Raw genomic sequence first — 27,902 nt, forward strand, 5'->3', positions numbered from 1 at the left:
TCTCAAAAATGGAATGAATGTGAGAACCAGTGCGTACAGTTGGGTGTGTCTAAATTCATGCTCCTATTTGAAAGCTGATGTGCTGTCTCACAAGTATTTAGATGCTTATAAGCCTTGTTTCTGTCACTGTCCACTAATAAGATATAGAAATAGGGTTTATAAAGGGTTGTGGCTAGTTAGGCCACCTGCCAGGTCTGTCCAAACTGTCCAAACGTACCAGGACTGTCTCTGCTCTCTAATTTGGGGGTGGAAAAGGAAATTTTCAAGTAAAATGACACAGCATGAATGTAGTTAACAGAAATGTTAAAATTGAGAGCTGCAAAAATAAAGTAAAATAAGCTAAAGAGTCATGCTAACACTCTGGGTCACAGTCATACTTGCCAGTGGCATTTGAATAAATGAAACGTGAGATTTCCCCACAGTTCTGGCAGACTTTGAATGTCATGATTCCATAGGTATGTGACTGTATTAGGATTAGAACATGAGGTGTGTGGCAGCCACTGAAGCAGACAATAGTGAAATGGGGTCACACCCTTTAGGAGCATTTTGCAAGCTAAAATCTTTGGAATGATGGAGGGTTATTCACTGCTGATAATGGCAAAAAGTTAGTATTTCTTGAGTTTTTGAAGTGTCAAGAATTTGGCTAAGTGTTTTATATTTATTACTCAGAATAGTCTGTTGCTGTATTATTGCCTCCATTTTACAGTTGGGAAAGTTGAGGCAAAGAGATTGAGTTACTAGCCCAAAGTCACAAAGCTAGTAAGTGTGGTAGAACTGAAATTTGAATCCAGCTTCTTGCATTCTAAATTTCCTTCTTCTAACCACTATCCTACAATAATCATTTGCTCAGTGGAAATGCTTTTGATCATATCTTCTGGTAGTTATATAACATTTACTGAAAAAAATATTATTTCATTTTATAAATTGCACATTGTAAACAGACCTTGTGAAGGAGGACAGATGAATTGAAAATTCAAGGTATTTTAGATTATTAAATAAGTACCCAAGAGCTTATATCTGTAGTCTAAGGCTTAAATACAGCTGAGAGAGAGAGACAGAGAGAGAGAGAGAGAGAAAAGCAAAACATTATGGAGGAGATTGGCAGCAAGGACTGTGCTTCCAGAATTAATGCAGGGCACTCTGACCTTGCTGTGAAACTGACCAGGCAGGGTAGAAACCAAGGGCTGGAAAGGCTTCGCCTTGTAAAAATGAGATGGAACAAGCCAGGGCCTTGGAAGATAGCTGAGCAAATATTGAGGTCAAGAACCCTATATGAGTCTTATTCTAAGTTCAATCCAACTCCTGGAAATCGAATTATCTATTTCTTAAGATTTACAATGATCCTACACTTCTTGGGGCCAATTCATGGAGTGATAAGGTGTTGTAAGCATCCAGGACACACAGCCTTTATTATTCGATGGTTCAACTCTGATGAAAGAAAAGTTCTGAAGAATCCGGGCTACTTTTCTTTGTTCAAGAAAAATTAGGGTTTATTTCAGAAACTCTACTTTTTCTGTTTAAAGAGATTATGTTAAATGAATATACCAGGAATCATTCAATAAAATTGTTTTTGCTTCTCTGGAAGGTAGATCTAGAGTCTACAATTATTTTATTCCCTTTTTGACAATACACAAGACTTATTATTTGCACCATACTCTTCAGCTCTTGAATATATGCAGCTTGAACATCTCATTTGTACTATTCTTTAATTACTCCATCTTTGTTGGTCTGGCTTTCTTAAGCTTTTTATAAGAGGGAAGATTCATGTACTTCTGCAATAAAATGTATGAAGAGTCACATTAATTGAAATAGACTATAAATAATCAGTTCAAGTCCAATTTTTCTACAAATTATTTACAAAAAAACTTTTGTTTTTAGGATATTTTTGGATGTAGAAATTATAGATACAGTGTACCAGTTTGTGGACCTGTAATACTATGCCAGAAAGGAGCTTTATTTGTTTATACTGCATATAGGTTATATTTTTAAATAAATTAATAATCTTAAACATACAAAAATATACACATGCATATACTTGTACAAACTACAATTAGTATTAAAGTAATTTTCTTATCTAAAGTTTGCAAAAGAGCATATGCATTGACAATATTGAATCAGAAATTTGAGAATGGTGATGTTATTAGCAAGATAATAATCTATTACATCTATATATTACTTTATGTTTTGTCAAGTGCTATTATATTTACTATCACTTCAATCTTCATACGAATTCTGTGAAGCAAACAAAGCAATAATTATTACTTTTTTAAAAAATCACGTCCATTTTTATCTAGTTCCCAAAGTAAGATAAATTTCTTCAAATGTATTGTGGAAAATAACAGGAGAGAAAGTTGAGAGATTTTCCCTATGGTTTTACTGAAGAAGAAATTTGAGGTCAGAGAGATTCCATGGCTGACTCTGGGTCAATCAGCTAGAAAGTGGCAGAGCTAGAATTGGAGACTAGTCTGACCCCAAGACTTGCGGACTGTTCTCTCAACAAATCTAGTGAGCACCAACTTGGTGTCAGGCTCTCTGGTAAGCACATCTGCTATGCCACAATGTCTTCAGCCAAGAAACAGAAGAAAAGACACAGAATTTTACAACTTAAACCAACCATGGGAATCTAGGTCTGAAGAAAGTACTAGGACTATACTGTTAGCAGAATGACTTCATTTTAAGGGGAATATTTAATTTGTTAAATCAAGCAGAATCTTTCTTCCCAAAACTTTGTTTCAACTATTTGATGGGTCTCTTGAACCCAATAATCACTGTAGTGCTGGTTGGGGGCCTGTTCACTAGTGTGGAGCAAAGCTACCTTATACCAGCCACTCCCATAAATGGCCACACTTGCTTTGTGAGATATGAGCCTTAACATGTGCAGCTCCGAGAATCTACTGATGGTTGGACTGAAGTGGTGAACATAGGCCAGTTTGGTGAACTATTAAACTCTTTTCCAAAACTTAGTCTTTCCCCTGATACTGTGCTGAAATGGTTATCATTAAACTGTTCCTGATGGGTTTTAGAAAACGAACTTATCGTGAATTAGAATTGACTTAAAGACATTTAATCTAATTGTCAACTTTATAATGAAGGGCTTCAAATTTAGATTTTTGATGTTATCTCCAACTGAGGTCATACATACAGTCTGTATTTGTTTCCTGGCACTGCTGTCACAAAGTACCACAGACTGCATGGCTTAAGCCATACAAACTTATCGTTTCACAGTTTGGGAGGTTAGAAGTCTAAAATTGAAGTGTCAGCAATGTTGCTTTACATTCTGAGATATTGAGGCCTAGGACTTCAACATATCTCTCTGGGTATCTGAAGGCTAATGTTGTGTATATCTTGAAGGGTGTTTTGGATGAGATTAACATCTAAATCAGTAAATTTTGTGTAAATCTTATTGCCCTCCATTATGAGGGTTGGCCTCACCAAATTAGTTGAAGGTCTGAATAGAACAGTAAGACTAGCCTTCCCTAGCAAAAGGGAATTCATCAGCAAACTGTCTTCATACTTCATTTGCACCATCAGATCTCCTGGGTCTCCAGCCTGTTGGCCCCACACTGCAAATTTGTGCTTGCCAGCCTCCATAACTGCATGAGCCAATTCCTAATAATAAATTTCTCTCAGGCCTGCTGTGGTGGGGCACACCTGTAATCCCAGCACTTTGGGAGGCTGAGGTGGGTGGATCACCTGAAGTCAGGAATTTGAGACCAGCCTGACTAACATGGTGAAACCCAGTCTCTACTAAATATAAAAAATTAGCCAGGCATGTAATCCCAGCTACTTGGGAGACTGAGGCAGGAGAATGGCTTGAAACGGGAGGCAGAGGTTGCAGTGAGCTGAGATTGCACCATTGCACACCATCCTGGGCAACAAGAGTGAAACTCCATCTCTAAATAAATAAATAAATTTCTCTCTCTCTCTCTCTCCCCACCCCCACTGGTTCCATTTCTCTGGAGAACCCTAACACAGGGGTGGGAGAGACCCAGGAGACACAAAATTCAACATCATCTGTTGTGTATTATGAATTAAAATCTTTTTGTAAATCCTGTCATCATCTTGTGAATGCTACCATTATATTGCATTATACTTTCTAGTGTTTCAAATATCAGATAGATGTATTTGAAATGTACCATAAATTTTGCAGGCCTGCTTTAGAATTTATTTCTATTTTAATATGTCAGAAGCCTCAAAAACTGGAAATAGCTTAGGTCTTTCTCAACTTCTCAGAGACTCTACTTAGCTGTTACTTCTCTACTTACCTCTGCCATTTGCCTCCAACTACCAGGAAATTCTTGCTAATTTTTGCCTAATGACCTTTGCATACATTCTTTTTTTTTTTTTTTTTTTAATAGAGAGGGGGTCTTGCTATGTTGGACAGGGTAGTCTTGAACTCCTGGCCTCAAGCAATCCTCACACCTCGGCCTCCCAAAGTGCTGGGATTACAGGCATGAGCCACCACACCCAGCCTGTACACATTCTTCTTCTACTTTCTTTCCCTGATTATTTTCATCACTTGCTCTAAGATAGCTTCTCAAATCAACTCCAACCTTACTTAATCACTATCTAATTAATTACATATTTAATTTGTGCTAATATAAGAAAAAAAATCTTTTCTTCTTTCATTTTCATACTATAATTCCAGCCTTTTTTATAACTATGTGTGCTTTTGTGATAAAGTTGTCTCCAATGTCTTATAGGTATGACTAAGCAATTTGGTTTCTAAAGTATAGTGGGAAGCCACTGAAGTATCAGGAGAAGATGAGTTATACAATTCCATTTTTCTTGGAAAGATTCTTCTGGCTGATTTGTAGAGAATTAATTAGAGAAGGCAAAATGTATGCAGGAAGACAAGACAGGAAGCTCAAAAATTAATCCAGATAAAGAGATTGCAGTTTTATCTGGTACAGTTGCAATGAACACTGTGAAAGAAAAACATACTTGGTAATTGGTTAGATATGAAGAATAAGGAAGGAAGGAACTGTCAGTAATGACTAACAGATACAAAAAGATGGTCAACCTCACCCATAATAAGATAAATGCAAATGAGATCTACAGTGAGATACATTTTTCACCTTTATTTTTGAAAAAAAAAAATCCAAAATCTTGACAACATTCTCTGTTGATGAGACTCAGGGAAAGAAACACTCTCATTTAATGCTGGTAGAAATACCAAATGGTATAGCCTCTTTCAAAGACAACTGAGCAACACAAACATGTATCCTTTGACTCAATAACCTCACTTCTAAAAATCTGTTCCAAAATTACACTAGCAAATATACAAAATTGACACATGTACAATGCTATTCACCACAGAAAAATTTGTAATAGCAACCAATGAATATACTAGAACTTGCTTGTATCCACTTGCAAAAATTGATTGTTATATTTCCAAGAATTTTGCAAGCTAGTTTTTAAACATAGCCACTGCTGAAATGATATTATATAGGCTTACAATTAAATAAATTATATTAAAAACAAAGGTAAGCCATGCATAGTGGCTCATGCCTGTAATCTCAGCATTTGGGGAGCCCTAGATGGGAGGGTTACTTGGGCCCAGGAGTTCAAAACTAGCCCAGGTAACATAGTGAGACTTTGTCTCTACAAAAAAATAAACAAAACTGGCCAGACATGGTGGCACACACCTGTGGTCCCGGCTCCTTGGGGGGCTGAGGTGGGAGGATCGTTTGGGCTGGGGAAGTCTAGGCTGCAGCAAGCCATGATTATATCACTACCATCCAGCCTAGGGAACAGAGCATGACCCTGTCTCAAAATTTAAAAAACAAAAAACAAAAACAAAACAAAACTATGCTCTTGAGATTATTTACATGTGCTGTATCCAAATGCTGGGAATACAATATATTGATGTGCTATTGTACATCACTTCCCCACTTCACATTCAGTGACATTATGTTAGTAGCTTAAAATCAGCCATGGCAGGAGTATTGACACTACAGAAATTTGCAAACTCCAAATCAGGACTTTTTTCCCTATAGAGATCTAGTTGTTGAATGTTTACCAGCATACAACTGCAAATAATGCAAATATCCACCAATCCACCATGGTTGATTAAACCATGATATACCCACTCAATTGAGAAATATGTAACTATGAAGGGAAACAGAGCTATTTTATATACTTTATATAAAACTGATCTCTAGGAAAGTGAAAAAAGTAAGCTGAAGAAAAGTGTGTATAATATGTTACCATTTATTGGTAGAAAGGAGAGATATAAAGGAAGAATATGAAAGGAGGGAGGATACAAAGACATATGTTTTCACTTTTTTTAATGTAAGGCTAAAGCAAAAAGGTTTTTTTGTTTTTTTTTTTTTTTTTTTGAGACGGAGTCTTGCTCTGTCGCCCAGGCTGGAGTGCAGTGGCGCAGTCTCGGCTCACTGCAAGCTCCGCCTCCCGGGTTCACGCCATTCTCCTGCCTCAGCCTCTCCGAGTAGCTGGGACTACAGGCGCCCGCCACCGCGCCCGGCTTATTTTTTTTTTTATACATTTAGTAGAGACAGGGTTTCACCATGGTCTCGATCTCCTGACCTCGTGATCCGCCCGCCTCGGCCTCCCAAAGTGCTGGGATTACAAGCGTGAGCCACCGCGCCCGGCCAGCAAAAAGGTTTTTAAATGGCTACTTACAGGGAGAGGAAAGAAACTATAAGGAAGACAGAAATAAATGATGGAGTTTTTGCAATGGATCTTGTTTGGTACATTTCTTTAAGTCCTGTAACCATTTTACATAATTAAAATTTAAATTAAAGTTAAATTTTTTAAATCCCTAAAAATCTAAGCAAAATGAAACCAATCTAAGCAATGAGTGGATGGCATAATTATACATAGAAGAAGTATTTCAAACAAATTGAAAACACAATAATTTCATTTGTCTATTTGGATATACCCTGAAGCTCAAAATAAATAAATAAAATGTTGTTTAAAAAAGATCTTGAATAATTTTCAGCAATCATATTGTTAGTGACAACATCGGTTATGATTTTCTGAAACTATTATAATACAATGTAGGATAAAGAAAAATAGATAAAGGATAAAGAAAATAAGTAATTATATTTACACATTTAGGAATCAACTTTTTTATAATAGTAGACAGAATATAAATTTAAAATCAAAGAAGTCAAGTAAAACTATTGTAATCTTAAATTTAAAATTAAAATATCATGATTTCTATACACCAACAACATCCAAGCTGTGAGCCAAATCAAGGAAGCAATCCCATTCACAATACTACAAAAAGAGTAAAATACCTAGGAATACAGCTAACCAGGAAGGTGAAAGATCTCAACAATGAGAATTATAAAACACTGCTGAAAGAAATCGGAGATGACACAAACAAATGGAAAAACATTCCAGGCTCGTGGGTAGGAAGAATCAATATTGTTAAAATGGCCATATCGCCCAAAGCAATGTACAGACTCAATGCTATTCCTATCAAATTACCAATGACGTATTTCACAGAATTAGAAAAAACTATTCTAAAATTCATATGGAATCAAAAAAGAACTTAAATAGCCAAGGCAATTCTATGCAAAAACATTAAAGCTGGAGGCATCATACTACTTGACTTCAAACTATATGACAAAGCTACAGTAACCAAAACAGCATGACACAGGTACAAAAACAGAGACACAGACCAATAGAAGAGGTTACAGAACCTAGAAATAAAGTCATACACTGCAACTAACTGATCTGCAACAAAGATGACAATGGTGCTGGAATAACTGGCTAGCCATATGCAGAAGAATGAAATTTCCTTTTTTTTTTTTTTTTTTTTTATGAGACAGAGTCTCACTCTGTTGCCAAGGCTAGGCTAGAGTGCAATGGCACAATCTCAGCTCACTGCAAGCTCCTCCTCCCTGGTTCACGCCATTCTCCCACCTCAGCCTCCTGAGTAGCTGGGACTACAGGTGCCCACCACCACACCCAGCTAATTTTTTTGTTTTTGTATTTTTAGTAGAGATGGGGTTTCACCATGTTAGCCAGGATGGTCTCAATCTCCTGACCTCATGATCTCCCCACCTCAGCCTCCCAAAGTGCTGGGATTACAGGCGTGAGCCACTGTGCCCTGCCTCAGCCACCACACCTGGCCTTCCTTTCACCATATACAAAAATCAACTGAAGATGGATTAAAGAATTAAATGTAAAACCTAAAGCTATAAAAACTCTAGGAGAAATGTAGGAAATACCATTCTGGTCATAGACCCTAGCAAAGATTTCATGATGAAGACTCCAAAAGCAATTGCAACGAAAACAAAAATTGAGAAATGGGACCTAAAGAGCTTCTGCACAGCAAATAAAACTATCAATAAAGTAAACAAACAACTTATAGGAGAGAATATTTGCAAACTATGCCTCTGACAAAGGTCTAATATTCAGAATCTATAAGGAACTTAGAAAAATCAACAAGCCAAGAACGATTGCATTAACCTCTGAAACCGCATCTCCCCCATAAGCACAGTCTTGCCCTCGCTGCTCTGCCACAGGTCCACACCCACTGCCAGCTCACCATGGATAATGATATCACCACACTCGTCATGGACAATGGCTCTCGCATGTGCAAGGCCAGCTTAGCAGGTGACGATGCCCCTCCATTATGAGGCACCCATGGCACCAGGGTGTGATGATGGGTGTGGGTCAGAAGAAGTCTTATGTGGGCAATGAGGCCCAGAGCAAGAGAAGCATCCTGACCTTGAAATACCCCATCGAGCATGGCATTGTCACCAATGGAGAAGATCTGGCACCACACCTTCTTCAACGAGCTGCATGTTGCTCCTCAGGAGCATCCTGTGCTGCTGACTGGGGTCCCCCTAAACCCCAAAGCCAACCGTAAGATGACCTAGATCATGTTTGAGACCTTCTACACCCCAGCCATGTACGTGGCCATTCAGGCCATGCTTTCCCTGTAAGCCTCTGGCTATACCACTGGCATCGTGATGGACTCTGGTGGGGTCACCCACACTGTGCCCATCTACAAGGGGCACGCCCTCCCTGGTGCCATCCTGCATCTGGACCTGGCTGACTACCTCATCAAGAGCCCCAGGGAGTGCGGCTACAGCTTCACCACTGCCGCTGAAGACAGCGTGAGACGTCAAGGCAAAGTTGTACTACCTCACCCTGGACTTCCAGTGAGAGATGGTCACTGTGGCCTCCAGCTCCTCCCTGGAGAAGAGCTGTGAGCTGCCTGAAGGCCAGCTCAGCACCATCAACAACGAGTGGGTCCTCTGCCTCAAGGCTCTCTTCCAGCCTTCTTTCCTGGGCATGAAATCTTGTGGCATCCACGAAACTACCTTCAACTCCATCATGAAGTGTGACGTGGACATTTGCAAAGACCTGTACGCCAATGCAGTACTGTCCAGTGGCACCACTGTGTACCCTGGCATCCCCCACAGGATGCAGAAGGAGATCACCACCCTGGCTCCCAGCACAATGCAGATAAAGATCATTGCTCCTCCTGAGCGCAAATACTCTGTGTGGGTCCAGTGGCTCCATCCTGGCCTGGCTGCCAGCCTTCCAGCAGATGTGGATCAGCAAGCAGGAGTACCACGAGTCCCTCCCACCCACTGTCCACCACAGATGCCTCTAGGAGGACTGTCGCTTAGTTTCCTTAGTTTTGTTACACTCTTTCTTGACAAAAACCAAACTGGCACAGAAAACGAGATGACATTGGCATGCCTTAATTTGTTTTTTGTTTTCAGCTTGACTCAGGATTTAAAAACTGGACCATGACAGTGTCAGCAATGGGTTGGAGCCAGCATCGCTCAAAGTTCTACAGTGTGGCCGAGGACTTTGATTGTATATTGTTATTTTTTTTAATAGTCATTCCAAATATCATGAGATGCATTGTTACAGGAAGTCCCTTGCCCTCCAAAAAGCCACCACACTTCTCTCTAGGGAGAATGGCTCAATCCTCTCCCAAGTCCAGGGAGGTGACAGCATTGCTTTCATGTGTATTATGTAATGCATAATTTCTTAAATCTTTGCCCTAGTACTTTTTAAATTTTGTTTTATTTTGAATGATTGGCATTGTGACCCCCCTTTTCTGTCTCCCAACTTGAGCTGTATGAAGGCTTTTGGTCTCCCTGGGAGTTGGTGGAGGGTGGAGGCAGCCTGGGCTTCCCTGTACACTAACTTGAGACCAGTGCAATAAAAGTACATACCTTACAAAAAAAGGTCCCATTAAAAAAATGGACAAAGGATATGAACAGACATTTCTCAAAAGAAGACATACACAATGTCAATAATAGGCATATGAAAAAAATGTTCAACACCACTAATCACTAGAGAAATGAAAAAAAAAACACAATAAGATACCATCTCACACCAGTCAGAATGGATATTATTAAGAAGTCAAGAACAACAGATGCTGGCAAAGTTGTGGAGAAAAGGGAACACATATACCACTGATGGGAATGTGAACAAGTTCAACCACTGTGGAAAGCAGTTTGGAGATTTCTCAAAGAACATAAAACAGAATTACCATTTGTCCCAGCAATCCCATTACTGGATAGAGACCCAAGGGAATGTAAATCATTCTATCAAAAGGCAGGCACATGTATGTTTATCGAAGCAATAGTCACAATAGCAAAGACATAAAATCAACCTAGATGCCCATCAACAGTGAACTGGTGAAGAAATGTGGTACGTATATACCATGAAATACTACACAGCTATAAAAAAAGAATGAAGTCGTTCTCTATAGCAACACGGATGGAGCATGAGGCCATTATCCTAATTGAAGCAATGCAGAAATAGAAAATCCAAATATCACATGTTCTTACTTATAAGTGGGAGCTGGCCAGGCGCGGTGGCTCACGCTTGTAATCCCAGCACTTTGGGAGGCCGACGCGGGTGGATCGCGAGGTCAGGAGATCGAGACCACGGTGAAACCCCGTCTCTACTAAAAATACAAAAAATTAGCCGGGCGTGGTGGCGGGCGCCTGTAGTCCCAGCTACTCGGAGAGGCTGAGGCAGGAGAATGGCGTGAACCCGGGAGGCGGAGCTTGCAGTGAGCCGAGATCGCGCCACTGCACTCCAGCCTGGGTGACAGAGCGAGACTCCATCTCAAAAAAAAAAAAAAAAAAAAATAAGTGGGAGCTAACAACTGAGTACATATGGACACAAAAAAGTAAACAATAGACACCAGGGCCTCCTTGAAGGTGGAGGGTGGGAGGGGGGTGAGAACAGAAAAACTACCTATTGAATAGTTATTACCTGGATGATGAAATAATTCATCTACCTATTGAGTAGTTATTACCTGAATGATGACTTATTACCTAGATGATGAAATAATCTGTACACAAAACCCTGATGACATGCAATTTATCCATATAACAAACCTGCATATGTACCCTCTTAACCTAAAATGAAAATTGGTAGGAAAAAAATTTAAATAACAATTAAACTAAATTAAAATATTATGAAATCAGATTTTCTCTTTTAAAAAATGTATGTAATCCAGCTGGGTGTAGTGGCTCAGCCTGTAATCCCAGCACTTTGGGAGGCTGAGGCAGGCAGATCACGAGGTCAGGAGATCAAGACCATTTTGGCTAACACGGTGAAACCCCGTCTCTACTAAAAATACAAAAAATTAGCCTGGCATGGTGGCGGGCACCTGTAGTCCCAGCTACTCTGGAGGCTGAGGCAGGAGAATGGCATGAACCCAGGAGGCGGAGCTTGCAGTGAGCCAAGATCATGCCACTGCACTACTCCAGCCTGGGTGACAGAGCGAGACTCCGTCTCAAAACAAACAAACAAACAAACAAAAATTATGTATTCCTTAGCTATGTTCACTGGACAAGTGTAGAATCAATGACCAATGAAGCAACAATGAGCACTCCTAAAACCCAGACCATGGTCTCTAAATATCATTTCCCAATACTAAATACCTTAGAGAAATGGATGATTTCTCTACTAGAGCAGGAGATGTCTATGATAATCTTGATATATTTATAATATTGAAAAAATTAAGATATTAAGTACAATTGAAATTTGTTAAAAGGACTCAGGAGCCAAACTGAAGAAGCCTCTTGTAATACCAGCACTTTGGGAGGCTGAGGAGGGCAGATCACTTGAACCAGGAGTTTCAGACCAGCCTGGCCAACATGGTGAAACCCTGTCTCTACTTTAAAAATACAAAAAATTAGCCAGGTGTGGTGGTGTGCGCCTGTAGTCCCAACTACTCAGGGGATTGAGGTGGGAGAATTGCTTGAACCCGGGAGGTAGAGAGTGCAGTGAGCCGAGATCACGCCACTGCACTCCAACCTGGGCAACAGAGCAAGACTCCGTCTCAAAAAAAAAAAAAAAAAAAAGTTCATTGATCACTCATGGAAGATGATACAGAATGAACTAATCACACTGAAAGCTGATGAATAAAGGAAAAGAATATTTTGTCTTTCCTATATGAAATGTACTGCTGGATAACCAAAAGTTGTAAGGGGAAGTTTATCTTTACAGAAGAATTTCAACCAATAAATGAAACACTGATTAAAAAATGGAATATTAACATTTTGTAACCACTAATGATATAATGGATCTATTCTAAACAATGACCATCAACAGTGGTTCACATCACAAAAGGAGAGACAATCTGACTTTCTGTGCTTCCTGATGAAAGTACCCAACACTTCCCATAAACTATTCCTATTAAAAAGCAAACCTGAACAAAACCAAGTTAAGCCTTCAGCTCAAACTACCAATTTACAGGAAATTAGGGGGACAAAAGAAAACTACAAGGCAAATGTTTCTTCAACAAATATATTTGGAATAAGGGGAATAAGAACGAGAATGATTAAAGAATTTTAAGACATATATCAACATTTGCCATTTACAGACTTTGTGTAGATTCTGATTTAAACTGACAGTGAAAAAAAGAAAAAATTATATGACAATTTATAATAATTTCATAAATATTTTAAGAGCCTTTATTGTTTTAGAGATACATGCACAAATAAATATGCATAAAATAGTATGGTGTTTAGAATTCACTTCCAAATAATCTAGTTTGGGGCATGGTGGAGTGGGTGGCAACATAAATGAAACAAGATTAGCCATGCTAATTGTTGAAGCTAGGCATTCTCTCTATTTTTATATATATTACAAATTCTTTATATTAAAAAATTTTTTTTAAAAGTTTAAATGCCTGTCCTGTTTCTGTTTGAACTGTGGGGATAGAGATGCCATTTACTAACTCTGTAATCTTTTGAGAAGGACCAATTTGCAGGTGGGGAAGAGATCTAGAAAGAGGAAGATTAATAATTTAACTTTCAGTTCTGAACATAATTTGATGTATCTGAAAGACATCCAAGTGAAGATACTAGTAGTCAGATATGCACAGTCTGAGCCTCAGCAGAGAGACCTGGACTAGAGATATAAATTTAGGATTTGTCAGCATGTGGATGGGAATTGATGCATTACATAGAGAACGAATATGCTACAGAATAAAAACAATTAAAAATACCAGCCGGGCGCAGTGGCTCACATCTGTAATCCCAGCACTCTGGGAGGCCTGGGTGGGTGGATCATTTGAGATCAGAAGTTCAAGACCAGCCTGGCCAACATGGTGAAACCCTGTCTCCACTAAAAATACAAAAATTAGCCAGGCATGGTGGCAGGCACCTGTAATCCCAGCTACTTAAGGGGCTGAGGCAGGAGAAACGCTTGAACCCAGGAGGCAGAGATTGTAGTAAGCCAAGGTCGAGCCACTGCACTCCAGCCTGGGCGACAGAGTGAGACTCCATCTCAAAATACAAACAAACAACCCAAATGCAGTGTTTTAAAGTCCTTTTTTTTTTTGAAATGGAGTCTCGTTCTGTTGCCCAGGGTGGAGTGCAGTGGCGTGATCTCAGCTCACTGCAACCTCCGCATCCCAGGTTCAAGTGATTCTCTCCTGCCTCAGCCTCCCGAGTAGCTGAAATTACAGGCGTGCACCACACACCCAGCTAATTTTTGTATATTTTTAGTAGAGACAGGTTTCGCCATGTTGACCAGGCTGGTCTTGAACTACTGACCTCAAGTGATCCACTCATCTAGGCCTCCCAAAGTGCTGGGATTATAGGCGTTAGCTATTGCACCCAGCCTAAATTCTTTAAATGTATTTACTTAATCCTCACAATAACCCCATGAAGTAGGGACTATTATTATTCTCTTTTATATTTTAGGAAGCTGAGACACACAGAGTTTAAGGCTTGCCTGTAGTGAGTTCAAGCCCTGTAACCAGGATTTGGATCCATGAAGTCTAGCTGTGTAAAAACAGAACAGCCCAGGACTGTTACCTAAATAGCTCTAATATCTAGAGGTAGAGATAGCTAATGGTAGAAAAGGAGAAGAGAGAAAAGGGCTCTGAAGAAGCAGCAGCCAGAGGTAAGAGAGAAACAGTTAAAACACATGTCAACATAAGCCAAAAGAAGAGCACATTCAAGAAAGAGGGAGTGACCAATGGTATTGAATGGTGTGAGGTCAAGGAAAATGCATACTAAAATTAATTCTATGACTGGTAGCAAACTTAGCTCATGACTCATAGTTTTTTTGTTTGTTTGTTTTTTGTTTGTTTTTTTCCTTCAGGATACTTTACTAGAATGACTTATGGTATGATTCTAACTTGATAAATAGAAATAAATGCTTTTGTAATAGCTTCTACTATAAACATATCTTGCCTTAAAATACATGAAATACACAAATCCAGACATTCAAAATATAATTTAGAGAGAATTTTCCTGTGGCTAACAATAGAATTCCTTACTGAAATGATTCATCCTAGCATTCTTTTATATGGGCATTTCTCTTAATACATTTAAAATACGATTTAATTTTCAAATCTATAGGACATAAAATTTTAAAGACACATTTGGTGTACACCTGCATGATTTTTACATGTTGTAGTATTTGCTAAGATTAGGAAGAATTTAAATTTTCAGGAAGAATGAAGCTTAAGAGCTAATAAAGGAAAATGATTAGCTTTTCATACCACTCAAAGATTATCTTCCTTAAATTTTCAAATCTTACTTTCGGTTTTAGTGAATAAATTTTTAGCATTTATGTTCTTGGGTTCTCACAGGGAATCTTTACATTCTCAAGAAATTTATTTGTGCTAAGGATAATAGTAAAGAACTTCATTTTCATCTGCATATATGCAGTTCTTAAAAAAATCTTCAAGCACCAAGTGCATCACACATAGTGAAAAATGGATTAGAGATATTCCTCTCAAAGGATATATTTGTAATTATCAATGTAATATTAGCTTATGTTTTAACTTTTATAAAAAAATTATATATACCATATGAAGTGTTTTTTGGCTGGAATTTTTACAATCTTTATGACAATATTAGAAAATGGGAGACACTTTCCTATCTATGTTTGTTTGATTTAGATGCAATTATTAGCACCTGTCTTTAATCGGAAATAAATGGAGGAAAATGGTGGGATGCTCGACACGAACTACATGATCTGAGGAAACCTATGAAAAACCAATATACTAATTTTCTTCCCTAGTAACTAGAGTAAAATGGAAATAATAGCTATGTTGGAGCTGCCAACTATAGGACTAGATCAGGGTCATCGCCTGGCACAGTGACTGTTATATACTAGGTTCAGTAGATCACTGTAGAACAAAGGAACAAATAAATGAATAACAAATGACGCTTGTGTTTGCACCAGTAATGAGAAGAAGGAGGAAGTGTGTTAAATAATAATAGCCAATTTGTACTGCATGGCTATCATGTGTTCAGCACAGCAGATAATTATAAAAGCCGAGATTTACCAATGCTTACCATGTGCTCTATCACCTACCAAACCATTACTAATTGAAGCCTCGATACGTAGCATTATTATCATTATCCCTCATCATTTCATCTTACAAATGAGTACTCTGAAGCAAAAGAGGTTAAGCAACTTCCCCCAAACCACAAAGCTGGTAAATGATAGTTTTGGGCTTTGAACAGCTTATGTTCAAAGCCTGCTCTTTTAACTACCAGGCCACAGTATACACTCTATATGGTTAAAAACTATATGTTGTATTTGCTGAAATCCTTGCAGTTCCACCACAAATCCCACCAACAGCCTTATTTGCCACTTTAGGAAGATATTTGTCTTCCAGAATCACTGACTTTCAGAGCTAGGTAGCAGCCCAGAGATCAGTATAAAGTAGTGGCCAAGTACATGGACTTTGGCGTCAGGCCAGATGCAAACCTGGCCTTATCCCTGTACCAAAAATTTCTTTTTGTTTTTGTTGTTGTTGTTTTCAGCCCATTACATTTTGTTGTAATTGGTGACACACCATTAGATAACTAACACAATTACCCATAAATCGGCTGGCTTTCAGGAGAACACGTCTTGAAGCACAGCTGAACTTGAATCTTTTCTGGGTCCTCCTGCTGGGCCATGCTGGGGAGCCGCTCCCGCTGCCTCAAGGCCTCTAGGCCCTCCAGGTTGGGCTGGTGGCAGTGGCTGCGCATGACCATAACCCGCTGGCCCTGGGTGATGGCGCGGCTGCGGCAGCCCAGCCAAGCCTGATCCCGGCACATCCAGTACACCTTCTCCCCAGCCGCCTTCTCCTTCCTGTAGAGGAAGGACTCGGGCATCAGGAATTTGCCCCCCAGGGAAGTCCTCAGAATTCCAGGGGCCGGAGGGGCTCTGGGCAGTCCCACTGCGCCAGGGTGGAGAAGTGCTCCCGCTGCCAGAGGGCCTCCAGGCCACCCAGGTCCGGTGGACGGCAGTGCCTGCGCATGACCATGACCCGCCGGCCCTGAGTGATGGCGCGGCTGCGGCAGCCCATGCGGGCCTGGTCCCGGCAGGTCCAATACACCGCCTGTAGAGGAAGGGCTCGTACACCAGGAAGCTGCCCTCCAGAGGGTTCCGCAGGAACTCAGGGCTTCCAGGGTCTGCATCCATGTCCTGGTCCTCGTCCAGGAATCCTTCCAGGGCTTGGGGATGGGTTGGAAGCTCCTGGTCTTCGACCTTTGCTCCCTTTCTGGGCCGGGGCCTGGTAAGAGTCAGGGGGCCGGGGCCCCTGAGGCAGAGAAGACTTCACGCCTTGGAGGAGAGTGTCCACTCGGCTCCCAGGGCCGTCCTGCACAGCCTGCAGCATCTCCATGGCCTTCTCCTGCTGCCGCCGGGCCTCCAGGCCCTCCACGTCAGGCGGGTGGCAGTGGCCACGCATCATGGTCACTCACTGTTCCTGGGAAATGGCCCGGCTCCGGCAGCTGTGCAGCTCGTGGTCCCGGCAGGTCCAATACACCGTCTCCACCACGGCCTTCTCCTGCTTGTAGAGGAACGACTCGTGCACCAGGAAGCTGTCCCCGTAGCACACCCTCAGGAACTCGAGGGGCCGGGCCTGTCCCAGACCCAGGATCGAGCACTTCTTGGGCGTCAGGCTCAGCAGCGACAGGCTTCGGGGTCCGTCATCGTCCTCCAGGCCGGCTTGCTCAGCACCATCCCAGGGGTGGGCTCTGGCTCCGGCTCCTTGGGGCACTGCCACAGGCCCACCCCCTCCAGCGGCTCCTCCACTCGGCTCCAGGGCCCTCAGGACCCTGGGGATGTCCCAAGACCTCTGGCAGGGCCAGGCTGGGCAGCTTCTCCCTCTGGCGCCAGGGCTCCAGGCCTTGCTCATCCGGCGCTTGGCAGCGGCCCCGCATCACTGTGGCCCGCAGACCTCGGGTGATGGCCTGGCCCCGGCAGCCCAGCTCAGCATGCTGGCGGCACTTCTAGTACACCTTGTCCCCCACAGCCTTCTCCTGCTTGTACAGGAAGGACTCCAGCACCAGGCGGCGACCCCCAAATGGTGTCCTCAGGAACTCCAGGGAATGGGGGGGCTGTGTCCAGCTTGCTGCTCTTCTGTTCAGGCATCTGGGGGGCTGGCTGGACCGCCCCTCCCTGCTCCTCAGCTAGCAGGATCTGCAAGGTGCTGGCGAGGGTGGCGGGGCCGGCCATCTCCAGGGACAAGACACAGTGCACTTCCTGGGGCTTGAAGCCCACCCCCTCCTCATCTTGGTTGGAGGCCGTGAGCAGGACCAGTTTGGAGAACTTCCTGGGCTTCCTGAGGCTGCCAGGATGGCGTCCGTGCCTGGCTCGGGGGACGGCTCCTGCCCGGCCTTCCCACTCTCGCCCTCTGCCTCACTCAGCTTGCGCAGGGGCATTCTGGGACCCATGGCCTGTCCCTCAGGCCACGCTCAGCGCCCCCGCAAGGAACCTGGAGTCCAGCGGTTCTGTTCATGTGCCCGAGCTGTTGCTGTTGCTGCCTCGGCTGGTCGTGGTGAGGCTGCGGTGGTATCTGGAGAATCCCTAGGTCACCGAAGGTTCCCTGGGTTCCAGCCTTCACAAGTGAGTGAGAGCCGCCGCCATCATCCCCCACCCTGGTCATGGCGCTGGCTTGCTAGGCAGGAGACCCAGGGGAAAATCCTGTAACTTCTCTGGGCTGGTTTCACCACGGCAGTGGCGCCCTCCCTCTCGGGCAACAGCGCTGCAGCGGGTCCCTCAGCCTCTGCTGCTGCAGCAGCAGGCATCGACCTCGAGGCCCAGGCCACCCCGACCCCGGCACCTACTCCCCATCCCCGACCTGCCCCTCGGGAGTGAGCCCCATCCAAAAATTTCTTAAAGGTCTGTTTATTATTATTTCACTTTGGAAAATGAGGCAAGTATAGTGAGAAGAAAGCAACTATGTACTGCTTACCAGGTATTGACTATATTAGCTCAAGTTCCCACCTACTGCTATTAAATTTTGTCTCAGTCAGCAAGACTAGGCAATCTAGTCATTAAGAAGCGGGTCCCTGCTTTTAATGAGTGGGCCTCAGTGTTAATAGTTTCTTACTTTTGATGTTTTAACTTCATGGGAAATGTAGCAGTAAGAAGCTGGCCCATTTTTCTGGAAACAGAAGGGGAAATTCAACACTGTAACAATATTGAACCCTAGTCAGCTTCTTTTTTTTTTTTTTGACAGAGTCTTGCTCTGTGCCCAGGCTGGACTCCCAGGCTGGAGTCTAGTGGCACAATCTTGGCTCACTGCAACCTCCACCTCCCAGGTTCAAGCAATGCTCCTGCCTCAGCCTCCTGAGTAGCTGGGATTACAGGCACCCGCCACCACACCCAGCTAATTTTTGTATTTTCAGTAGAGACAGCGTTATGCCATGTTGGCCAGGCTTAGTCCAGAGATTTTCAAAATGCAATTCACATACTCCTGAGATCTCCAAGACAATTTCAAGAAGTCTGCAAAGCCAAAGCTGTTTTTATGATCGTTTTTAAAACTAAGATGTGATTTTTCTTCTTTATGCTGATAATTGCCAGTGTTGCTAAGGCAATGGTAGGTAAAACTGTAGGTTCCTTAGAAAGAATCAAGGCTGTGATACCAAATTACACTGGCAGTTATCACATTCTTCACCATCACGCACTCACAATAAAAATAAAATGTCAGTTTCACTTAATCATATCCTTTATAAAGCAATAAAAATGATTAACTTTATTAAATCTAGACCCTTGAGTATACATCTTATTAATATTCCATATTACAAAACGGGAAATGCATATGAAGCGTTTCTGCCACATATTGAAATATGATAGTTGTCTCTAGGAAAAGAAACTCATGCAACTGAGTTACAAATGGAACCAGCATACATTTTCATAAAACATCATTTTTACTTGAAAAAAAAGACTGACAGACAAATGATGAATTTTCAGATTATTTGGCAGACTTTAATTTTAATGGACAAAGTAAGCCTGTTCAAGAAAAACAACAGATGGTATTTATTGCCTATGATCAAAATGTGAGCTTTCAAGAGAAAATTAAAATTTTAGAAATATTTAATCTACTGCTATGACCTTGATAGTTTTTCAACACTTACAAGCTTTTCTGATGAGATTAGTGGTGATATTAACAAAATAATTGTTGATATTGTATAAGGAAATGGGTCAAGATTCAGAAAATCTGAATAAGTCAGTGAACTAATATTTTTATCATTGAATGATGTCACAAAATCATGCATGAGTAAAAAACCCATTCTAAGTTCAAAACAAGAGGATTTTAAACACAACCACATACATAAAATTTATATAGTTTCAGGTTCTACAGTGCAATTAACCTTTAAGAAACTAGCTCTTGGGTGGGCGCAGTGGCTCTCACCTATAATCCCAGCACTTTGGGAGGCTGAGGCAGGCAGATCACGAGGTCAGGAGTTCGAGACCAGCCTGGCCAACATGGTGAAACCCTGTCTCTACTAAAAATACAAAAATTAGCCAGGCGTGGTGGCGGGTGCCTGTAATCCCAGCTACTCAGTAGGCTGAGGCAGGAGAATCGCTTGAACCCGGGAGGCAGAGGTTGCACTGAGCCAAGATCGCTCCATTGCATTCCAGTCTGGACGACAGAACGAGACAGGACAGGACAGGACAGGACAGGACAGGACAGGAAAGGAAACAAACCTCTTACAGAGGTTTGATATAGTGTTAAAAATGAGAAAACAGTAACAGACAGAACAAGTGAATAGCCCAGTATCAGAAATAAATTGCTGAGGATCTGAGATGAGAAACTTGGCTCTTAAATCCCTACCTCCCAGGAAAAGTTTCTACTAATATCACAACTGTATTATTAATATTTAGGCTTTTAAGATCCTGAAGAACATAGCCCCAACTTGATCCCCAATCATCAGAACTTAAAATTTAGAAAGAATTGGTCTACAAAATAGTTTCCAACTTTTTAATGCTAAAACACTTTGAGGATGTCTACGTGGAGTGTTTATGTTGTAAGCATCCATTGACAAAATACTGTAAGAAATTATATTTAGTCTTTGGCAACATGTGATGTACATTTTGATTCAGGTTATCCTTTCTTTTTTTTGTTTGAGATGGAGTCACTCTGTCACCTAGGCTGGAGTACAGTGGCGCGATCTTGGCTCACTGCAACCTCTGCCTCCCAAGTTCAAGCCATTCTCCTGCATCAGCCTCCCCTAGTAGCTGGGATTACAGGCGCCTGCCACCACATCTGGATCGTTTTTATATTTTTAGTAGAGACGAGATTTCACCGCGTTGGCCAGGCTGGTCAAGAACTCCTGACCTAAAAGATCCGCCTGCCTCGGCCTCCCAAAGTGCTGGTATTAGAGTGAGCCACCATGCCCGGCCCAAGTTATCCTTTTTAAGTATTCAAATCCCACGAATTGGAATTCAAAGGTCTCAATCTAAATCTTTGAAAATGCTAATAACAGAGGTAACTCTCAGATTCAGACTAACACAGAAGGCAAAATTTGTCCCATCAGCTATGGAGAAATCTGAATTTATTTGTATTTTTATTGTAAATGTATGCGAAAAAGGGCCAATTTTCTCAAGATAAATCTGGTGCCTTTTCAACATTCTAGTAGCTTGGGACTGTGGGAGAAATACACAGTCTCCTTTGTGAAGGTATTACTACTCTGGTTTTAACCAGTGATCCAGATATATCTCATTCCTGCCCAAAGATAAAATAGCACCATATTATTCCATTGCCAAACCAAACCTGGAATTGAAGCAGGCAGGAGATGCAAAGTAAAAATGGCCACATGCAAATATAAGGTATTCTGTGTCTAGCCTCATTCTGCCTAAGACTTAGAATCAGAGAATTTCAGAATCAGCAGAAGTCTTACACATAATTTAGCCAATCATCCCTTTTCAAAGATGAGGAAACTGTGGCCCAGAAAAATTAAGTGGCTTGCTCAAGTTTTTACAGTAAATTAATGCCAGAGATAAGACGACAACATGGGCTTTTGTCTATACCACAACTTGATCATCTAATTGCTTTTTTTTTTTCTTGATTGTCAGTTTTCTATCTCTAAACCTACACTGAGGTTTTCCTAACTACAACAAAAAGGAAACAGCATACTAAAGAATTGGTTAAATCGAATCAAGGAATTCTATTTACTTTCAAAAAATAAAAGAAACTCTTGTTAAATGCTAAGAAGTTTATAATAGTATAGTCAGTTGACACAGGTTCTCAGGTTTCAATTACGGAAAAACATATTGCCCAAGTCTGCAAATGCTATCCTAATTTATCAGATTGCTTACTTAGAAAGCGTGCTTTTGATCTGCTCTTCCAAAGAAGAACAAATGCACAGACTTCAATACTTAATAAAGTTGAAAGCTTCTCCCTGGGGTAACTGAAATTTTTATCAAAGGGGCGATAGACCTGGTTGCAGCAGTAACAAAGAAGTGCCATATAAAGCCAAGTGGAAAGCAGTTATATATCATTGGTGGTAAAGAGCCATTGAACATGGTCATATTAATTGGAATCTATTGCGCAGGACATTCCACTACATGCTGAGCAAATGACCCTGAAAGTTTTGAGTCTCTCTGTTGTATAAAAAAGTTCAGACATAAAAATAATCATACAGATGGTGGATTCTCTATCCTTGAATGGACATAGCTACCCTGAGATCTGGGTGGCTGGAAATTTCTTTTTTAAATAATGCCCTTTGAGTGAGTCCCCATATATGCATCTTCTTTTACAACCATTTGAAAACTTGTCTTCTAATAATTTCACACAGCGCTTTCAGTGTAGCAACATTCAAAAGAATGAAACTAATGAAACACAGCAACTTCTACATTTTCACTTTTGTGCTTTGGGAAAACTCTGATTAAAAGATATGAGGCAGTTCAAATTGGAATTTCATCATTGCCCCCAAAATGAATAACTTCTAATTAAATAGAAAAATTAGAGAAATTGAAAGCCAAGGTAATATGAAACACGTTTCAGATACATCAGGATGCAAACATTATGCACCTACAATTTAAATTATTTTATCCTCAGATGCTATATTGTTCTGGATTTCAGGTTATATGTAAAGAGTAATCACTATATTTGCCTTTTAGGCAGATGCTTCATCACAGCCACTTTATCTTATTCGTTAAACTAAATATTAAAATAAACCCCTGGAAGATATCATAATGTCAATAAATAATAATCTTAAAGTGCTAGAAACATTGTCGGGATATGTCAACTGATAAGAATAATCCATTTTTGACATAGCTACACAATAATACTGGAAGACTTCAACACCCCATTGATGGTATTAGATTATCAAGGCAGAAAACTAACAAAAAAATTCTGGACTTAAATTTGGCCCTTGACCAATTGGTTCTAATAGACATCTACAGAATACTCCACCTAATAACCACAGGATATGTATCTTCTCATCTGCACATGGTACATACTCTAAAATCTATCACATTCTCAGCCATTAGGCAAGTCTCAACAAATTCAAAAAAATTGAAATCATACCAAGCATATTCTCAGACCTCAGTGGAATGGAAATAGAAATAACACCAAGAGGAACTCTCAAAACCACACAGTGACATGGAAACTAAATAACTTGCTCCTGAAGGCTTTTGGGTAAACAGTAAAATTAATGCAGAAATCAAAACATTATTTGAAACAAATGATAATGGAGACACAGCATGACAAAATCTCTGGGATGCAACAAAGCAGTGTTAAGAAGCAAGTTTATTGTACTAAATACTTACATCAAAAGGTTAGAAAGATCTCAGATTAACACTCTACCACTTAAAGGGACTAGAAAAACAAGAACAAACTAATTCCAAAGTAAGCAGAAGAAAAGAAATAATTAAAATCAGAGTAGAACTAAACAGAATTGAGACCCAAAAAACACAGAAAGAATCAACAAAACAAGAAGTGGATTCTTTGATAGCATAAACAAGACCAATAGACTGCAAACTAGATTAACAAAGAAAAAAGTGAGAAGATTCAAATAAACACAGAAATGACAAAGGTGGCATTATAACCGATTCAACAGAAATACAAAAGATCCTCAGATACTACTATAAACACGTCTATGCACACAAATTAGAAAATCTAGAGGAAATGGATAAATTCCTGGAAACACATAACTTCCCAAGATTGACAGGAAGAAATTGAAATACTGAACAGTCAAATAACAAGTTCCAAAATTGAATCAGTAATTTGAAAAAAAAAAAAAAAAAAAAAAATCCACAAACCAAAAAAAGCTGTGGACCAGATGGATTCACAGCTGAATTCTAGCAGACGTAAAAAGAGCTAGTACCAATCCTACTGAAACTATTTCAAAACTGAGGAGAAGGAACTCTTCCCTAACTCATTTTACAAAACCAGTATCATCTTAATACCAAAATCTGGCAAGGACACAAGAAAAAAAGAAAACCAAAGGCCAGATGAACATAGATGCAAAAATCCTCAATAAAATACTAGCAAACCAAATCTGGCAGTGCATTGAAGTTAATTCACCATGATCAAGTGGGCTTTATTCTTGGGATGTAAGATTGGTTCACAATACACAAATCAACAAACGTGATTCACCACATAAACAAAATTAAAACAAACTCATATGATCATCTCAATAGATGCAGAAATATTTCAATAAAATCAAATCCTTTCATGAGTTTAAAAAAACAAACCTCAAGAAACTAGATATCATGGGACAATACCTCAAAATAATAAAGGCATCTGTGACAAATCTATAGCCAACATCATACTGAATGGGCAAAAGCTGGAAGCATTCCCCTTGAAAACTGGAATAAAACAAGGATTCCCACTCTCACTGCTCATATTCAACATAGTACTGGAAGTTCTAGCCAGAGCAATCAAGCAAGAGAAAGAAAAAAAAAAGGCATTAAAATAGGAAAAGAGGAAATCAAATTATCTCTCTTCACTGACAATATAATTCTATACATAGAAAATCCTAAAGACTCCACCAAAAGACTCCTAGAACTGATTAACAACTTCAGTAAAGTTTCAGGATATTAAAATCAACATTCAAAACCCAGTAGCACTTCTATACACCAATAATATTCAAGCTGAGGACCAAATCAAGAATGTAATCCCACTTATTGTAGCCACAAAAAAGCACCTAGGAACACACCTAACCATGGAGATGAAAGATCTCTACATGGAGAACTACAAAATACTAATGAAATAAATCATAGATGACACAAATAGAAAAATATTCCGTACTTGTGGATTGGAAGAATCAACATTGTTAAAATGCCCATAGGGTCAAAAGCAATCTACAAATTCAACACTATTCCTATCAAATGATCAACATCAGTTTTCACAGAATTCTGAAAAACTATTCTAAAATTCATATGAAACCAAAAAAAGGAGGCCAAACAACCACAGTAATCCTAAGCAAAAATAACAAAGCCGGAGGCATCACATTACCTGACTTCATACTACAGTTTGAAGATGATAGTAACCAAAAACAACATAGTACTAGTACAAAAATAGACACATAGACCAACGGAACAGAACAGAAACCCCAGAAATAAAACCACATGCCTGCAACCAACTGATCTTTGACAAAGTTGACAATATCAAGCAATGGGGAAAAGACTCCCTATTCAATAAATGGTACTGAAAAATCTGGTTAACTATATGCAGAAGAATAAAACTGGACTCTTTTCTTTTACCATATACAAAAAGATAAAAGACTTAAATGTAAGACTGAAACCTTAAAAATCTTAGCATAAAATCTAAAAATATCCTTCTGGGCATCGGCCTTGGCAAATAATTTATGACTAAGTCCTCAAAAGCAATTGCAACAAAAACAAAAATTGGCAAATGGGGCCTAATTAAACTAAAGAGCTTCTGCACAGCAAAGGAAACTATCAACAGAGTAAACAGACAACCTAAAGAATGGGAGAAAATATTGGCAAACTCTGCATCCAATAAAGGACTAATATCCAGACTCTATAAAAAACTTAAATCAACAAGCAAAAAACAAACAACCACATTAAAAAGTAGACAAAGAACATGGACAGGCACTTCTCAAAACCATACAAGCAGCCAACAAACATATCAAAAAATGCACAACATCACTAATAAAGAAAGACAAATCAAAACCACAGCAAGATACCATCTCATACCAGTTAGAATGGCTATTATTAAAAAGTCAAAAAATAACGGATGTTGGCAAGGCTATGGAGAAAGGGGAATGCTTATACACTACTGGCAGGAATGTAAACTATTATGTTGGTGCAAAAGTAATTGTGGTTTTTGCTATTAAAAGTGGCAAAATAGTTGAGCTACTGTGAAAAGCAGTTTGGAGATTTCGCAAAGAACTAAAAACAGAACTACCATTCCACCTAGCAATCCCATTACTAGGTATATACCCCCCAAAAAATAAATTGTTCTACCAAAAAGACACATGCACTTGTATGTTCATTGCAGCACTATTCACAATAACAAAGGCATGTAATCAGCCTAGGTACCCGTCAACAGTGGGTGAGATAAAATGTGGTACATATACACCATGGAATATTATGCAGCCATAGAAAAGAAAGACATCATGTCCTTTGCAGGAACATGAATGCAGCTGGTGGCCATTATCTTAAGCAAATTAACACAGGAACAAAAACCAAATACCCTATGTTCTCACTTATAAGTGGGAGCTAATCATTGAGTGCACATGGACACAGAAGGGAACAATAGACACTGGGGACTCTGGAAGAAAGGAAGGAGGGAGGAAGACAAGGGATATAAAACTTCCTATTGGGTACTATGTTCACTATGTAGGTGACAGGATGAATAGAAGCCCAAAACCTCAGCATCACACAATATACCCTCGTAACCTACCCATGTAAGCCCAGAATCTAAAATAAAAATGGAAATTAAAAAAAAGAGTAATCACTAAGATTTCCAAATTTGCTTAGTTTTATAAATTGTCTAAAACTTATGTATAAATCAATGAAATCATAAGCCCTGGTTACATGAGATCCAAATAATGAATGTCCTTTAAAAGTATTGCACTACGGCTGGGCATGGTGGCTCATGCCTGTAATCCTAGCACTTTGGGAGGCCAAGGTGAGTGGATCACCTAAGATCAGGCGTTCGAGGCCAGCCTGGCCAACGTGGTAAATCCTCACCTCTACTAAAAATACAAAAATTAGCCAGGCGTGTTGGCGGGTACCTGTAATCCCAGCTACTCAAGAGGCTGAGGTAGGAGAATCACTTGAACTCGGGAGGCGGAGGTCGCAGTGAGCCGAGATGGGTGCGGTGGCTCATGTCCATAAAGGTCAAGGCAGGAGAATCACATGAGCCCAGGAGTTCAAGATCAGCCTGAATAACATAACGAGACTGTCACTACAAAAAATTTTAAAACTAGCTAGGCGTGTTGGCACATGCCTATAGTCCCAGCTACTTGAGAGGCTGAGGCAGGAGGATAACTTGAGCTTAAGAGATTGAGGCTGCAGTGAGCTGTGTTTGCCTGTGTGACAGAGTGAGATTCTGTCTTAAGAAAATTTTTTAATGTGTGTGCATGCATATGTGTGTGTGTGTGTGTGTGTGTGTGTGTGTATAGTACTTCAAGCCAACTTTCATTTACTCTAAACTGGAAGCTCCAAATTCTTAAATATATCAATCTAGTGTCTCAAGACATATATCACATACTAAAAAGTTGCTGAGTTTATATTGCATCCAAGTTCTACTTTCCACCAGGGATCCACACAAAATGTTCAATGGATTTTTTAAGTTAACAAGTTATGTATATTTATGGTGTACAACACAATGTTTTTATATGTGTATACAACTGTGGAATGGATAAATTCAAGCTATGAAAACATGCATTGTTTCACATTTTTTTGTGGTGAGAACACAAAATCTTTTAGCAATTTTCAATATACAATATATTATTACTAACTCTAGTCACTGTAATGTACAATAGATCTGTTTAAATTATTCCTAACTGAAATTTTGTGTCCTTTCACTAACATCTTCCCAGTCCCCCAACCTCCAGCCTCTTGTAACCACCATTGTACTCTCTTTCTGTAAATTCAATCCTTTACACTCTACATATAAGTGAGACCATGTAATATTTGTCTTTCTGCACCTGGCTTATTTCACTTAGCATAATGTCCACTTGGTTTACCCATGTTGCTGTAAATGACAGGAT

At 40.2% G+C, this 27,902-nt stretch overlaps 2 pseudogenes; one reads left to right on the top strand and one right to left on the bottom strand.

The window, feature by feature from the left end:
• LOC129469553 (FLYWCH-type zinc finger-containing protein 1-like) overlaps positions 1 to 18,146 on the bottom strand; it is an 82,022-nt pseudogene extending 63,876 nt beyond the window's left edge.
• On the top strand, positions 8,499 to 9,601 carry LOC134733275 (actin, cytoplasmic 1-like; annotated as a pseudogene).
• Positions 18,147 to 27,902: the final 9,756 nt, after the last annotated feature.

The sequence above is a fragment of the Symphalangus syndactylus genome, chromosome 17, assembly GCF_028878055.3.
Source record: "Symphalangus syndactylus isolate Jambi chromosome 17, NHGRI_mSymSyn1-v2.1_pri, whole genome shotgun sequence".
In the NCBI taxonomy this organism is placed as follows: Eukaryota; Metazoa; Chordata; class Mammalia; order Primates; family Hylobatidae; genus Symphalangus; species Symphalangus syndactylus.